The sequence below is a fragment of the Mandrillus leucophaeus genome, unplaced genomic scaffold, assembly GCF_000951045.1.
Source record: "Mandrillus leucophaeus isolate KB7577 unplaced genomic scaffold, Mleu.le_1.0 Scaffold1162, whole genome shotgun sequence".
In the NCBI taxonomy this organism is placed as follows: domain Eukaryota; kingdom Metazoa; phylum Chordata; class Mammalia; order Primates; family Cercopithecidae; genus Mandrillus; species Mandrillus leucophaeus.
In genome coordinates, this window is record NW_012099899.1 from 211,717 (window position 1) to 216,018 (window position 4,302).

Consider the following 4,302-nt stretch of genomic DNA (forward strand, 5'->3'; position numbering starts at 1 on the left):
AGGAGAATGGCATGAACTCAGGAGGCAGAGCTTGCAGTGAGCCAAGATTGCACCACTGCACTCCAGCCTGGGTGACAGAGCAAGAAAAAAAAAAAAAAAGAGAAGAAAATGTTGAATATTGGCTCCCACTCTCTGCTGACTTACAGGGTTTCTGCTGAGGGATACACTGTTAGTCTGATGGGCTTCCCTTTGTAGGTGACCTGACCTTACTCTCTGGGTGCACTTTTCATTGTTTCCTTTATTTTTACCTTGGTGAATCTGATGATCTTCTCGTGGAATATCTTAGTGTGGTTCTCTGTATTTTCTGAACTTGAATGTTGGCCTGTCTTGCTAGGTTGGGAAAGTTCTCCTGAAGTGTGTTTTACAATTTGGTTCCATTCTCCCCATCTCTTTCAGGTACTCTAAACAATATTTAACAGGGCAAATGTAGTGCTTCTGGTTCTTAGATGAGAAACTGCAGTGTACATAAAATCTCTAGATCTTTCACACAGAAAAGGGTCAAAAACTGATTGTGCTTTTCACACACAGCATTTTTCGTCTCTTTCACTTTTCTAATCAGGAGTCACTTAGCAATTTCAGTCAAATTATGGAAATACGGATTCCTCCTGAAGCTCTTATATGGAGAGCAAAAATGGCAGACAGGACAGAAAAACATATCTAGATCCTTCTAGGATACACTGAGCCAGGAGTGACAAAAATTATGCCCAGAGTTCATGGTCACTGTTTATTTCAAGTACTCCAAACAGATGGAACAGTCAGACTCCTCTCAGAGGTCCACCAGGGCTGTCACAAATTCCATTGAACTTTATAATGTAGAGATCTAGTGAATACCACCTTAACCAATGACGAGACAAACTAATGACCTGGAGCAGGCGGACCAATGGCTCAGGCCTGATGCAGTGCAAGACTCATGGAACCCCATGGGGCATAGAATGAAAGCCCCAACATGACTCTGAGTGCACTAGTTTTCGAGTTTTAGGCCTGACATATTTTAATTCAGAAATGGGAACATAATATCCATTGATTTACTGATTCCATGAAGATGACAAAATATGTGCTAAAAATCCATCATTGCTTTGTAGTTAATTCACATCTTACATTTCAATGATTTAAATCACTTCATTTTGTTAAGCTTTTCATTTATTATTATGTTTTAGATATGTATATGTTTTGTACTTGGTCAACATTTTAGTAGTTTTAAAAAATGTTTTAGTATATTTCCTTTCTATTTTTTCAAAAATCTATCAGACATAGCACTTTCATTATATTTTCAATTTATTCTGACCTCTATTTTGTATTTTCCACTCATTTTTCTCTTTGTCCTGATATCCTAGTATTTAACTTATTCTTTTGCTCATACTTTATAGCTCATTTTTTTTCTTGCTCTTATCCCTCTAATTTATTCAAACGTTTTAACTATGTATGTCTTTTTTTTTTCTTTTTGTATTTTGGTAGAGATGAAGTCTTGCTATGTTGACAGGCTAGTCTTGAACTCTTGGCTTCAAGTGATTCTCCGACAATGGCCTCCCAAAGTGTTTGGATTATATGGATGAGCCACCATGTAGAGCCTTCATACATATTTTCTGGACCTCTATTTGGAATTTCTTGAAGTCTAATTATACAGGTGTCTTATGATTTTTGTTTTTGTTATTTCTGAACATAATTAATTTTGGTTCCCTTCATTTTGCATATTTATATAATAAAATATTAGATTGTGTGATTATATTTGACAAGTCTCAACTGATTGTCTATTCAGTGTTTTGGGTTGGGGGTTCTCTTCCACAGTAAAATTATCTTGGATTTTTCTGTTTTCCCGTCTACGTATACATAGAAAACATTTAATTTGTTCATGTAATTTTTTTTTTAACAAAAACTCTGGATCAACTTGAGCCCCAAGGTAACAGTAGAGCTGGCTCTCCTTTTCAAATCAGTCAAGGCACAGCTTGAGTAGCTTCATCATTTATCTCCCTTTGATTGCAGGCTGTATGTTCTACCCTTTTTCCAAAAACTCGCAGAACTTTGAGGCTTTTGGCTTTAGGTAGGCTGGTCAGCTCCTTGTCCCTTACTTTGTTGCTGCTGGGGCATCCTGTCTACATTTGGATGCTGTTAAAATCCCCCAAATGATGCTTTTATTAGTATCAGCCTATTATGGGCAGCCTCACCCTGACAGCTGCACTGTCTCATCATATCTCCTTTCTGCTGCCTGTGCTTCTTTATTTTTACTTCACCACTTAGAACTAATTTGTGCAGTTAAGCACATGTTATATTGCCCAGAAATCAAGGTGTTTCTGTCAACGAAAATATTCGGAGAATATATGAGTCTTCAAAATATTGTTAGAATCCCAGATAGCGACACTTTACTTTTGGAGGAACTGATTGTCAGAATAATGCATAAAAATACCTTTAGAAAGAGCATATATGTCCAGGGAAAGTTATGATTTTTCGGAGTATGTATTGTGTAACATTTTTAGTAAAATACAGCTATGACAATGTTACCATATGTTTCAAATGTAAGACTTTGTTATGTTCAACGTGAGAATTTTATTTGATCATGCCTTTTTTGCTAAGAATGCACCTGTGTCTTGTTAAAATTATTGATAATTATATTTCTATTGCTAATAAGGGCATAAAATTAATAATATCAAATCTTATTATTTTTTCATTATTTATTTATTTATTTTTATTATACTTTATGTTCTAGGGTACATGTGCACACAGGTTTGTTACATAGGTATACATGTGCTATGTTGATGTGCTGCACCCATTAACTCGTCATTTACATTAGGCATATCTCCTAATGCTATCCCTCCCCCCTTCCCCCCATCCTACAACAGGCCCTGGTGTGTGATGTTCCCCTTCCTATGTCAAAGTGATCTCATTGTTCAGTTCCCACCTATGAGTGAGAACATGGGGTGTTTGGTTTACTGTTCTTGTGATAGTTTGCTGAGAATTATGGTTTCCAGCTGCATCCATGTCCCTACAAAGGACATCTGTTTGCAGATGACATGATTGTTTATTTAGAAAACCCCATCGTCTCAGCCCAAAATCTCCTTAACCAAATCTTATTCTCAACAGCACTTGTTTTAAATCTGAATTTATACTTTTATCACAAGCCAAGGAAACATTTTTAGAAAAGTATTTTTCAAGGTGAATGTACTTACTATGTGTCAATTTTTAAAACCATCAAGTCAGAAATATCAATATGTCCTCTATTATACCTTACTGGAATTCATGAAATTTACATAGATGCTCTGTAGGAAAGGCTGAGGAAGTTTCTATTCTTAGATTTCTGGAAGTTTTATCATCAGTGAGTAGTGGATTTTGTCAAATGCTTTTGTGTGTCTATTGAAATAATCATGGTTTTGTCCTGTATTCTATTAATATCGTGAATTACACTGATTGACTTTTGAATGTTAAAATAAATTTGCATTTTTGAGATACTTCCACTTGGTCATATTGTCTAAAATTCTTATGTATTGCTGAATTCAGTTTTCTAGAGGTTTTAAAGATTTCTGTGTCTATATTCATGAGGTGTAATGGTCTGAACATTTATTTTCTTTTGATGCTTTCATCTGTTTTTGTTATCTGAGTAATACGGACCTCAAAAAAATGAACTAATGTCTTTCTTCCTCTTCCACATTTTGCAAGTGTTTGTGTAGAATTGGTATTAATTGTTCATTAAATATTTAGTAGAATTTACCAGTGAAGCTATTTGAGCCTTTCTTGTGGGAAGGGTTTTTACTATTTAATCTCTTTACCTGTTACAGATATGTTTATAAATTCAAATGTACTTTCATAATTTGTGCTTCTCTGGGAATTCATTTTGAATTTCTAGTATTTCATGCCCCTAGATTTTCATGGAGATTGACATGTAAAAATAAGAAAGAATAATGCTGAAAGAATAAAACTTTGGGCAATTCATGAATGACCAATGTCTCATGATCATCTGTTGCAAGATGGAGATTATTGTCTTTGCTGTACTTAATATTCATATGTACATTATACAAATAATGTGATATTCCATCTAAAGTAAACAAAGAAAATACGTCATTCATCTTTGTTTTTAATTAGGATGAAAGTCTGAGTCTACCTGTTCTCTTCCATTAATACGGAGGCAGGACCCAAACATAAATTTGAGTAAGGACAAACAAAAACATGACAGTAAGTGAAGAATGGTTTGACAGATTACAGTGTGATGAAACACTAGTGAACAGAAATGTACAATACACAGTGTGTTACGCACTATTCCAAACCATTTGCACATACAGTTTTAAAGCCTCTGAGACTAAAATAAACAACACA

The 4,302-nt window shown here is 34.9% G+C and overlaps 1 pseudogene; it reads right to left on the reverse strand.

Annotated features, from left to right (window-relative positions):
* The window catches only part of LOC105553140, a 5,642-nt pseudogene extending 4,843 nt beyond the window's left edge, over positions 1-799 (reverse strand).
* Between the last annotated feature and the right edge of the window lie 3,503 nt (positions 800-4,302).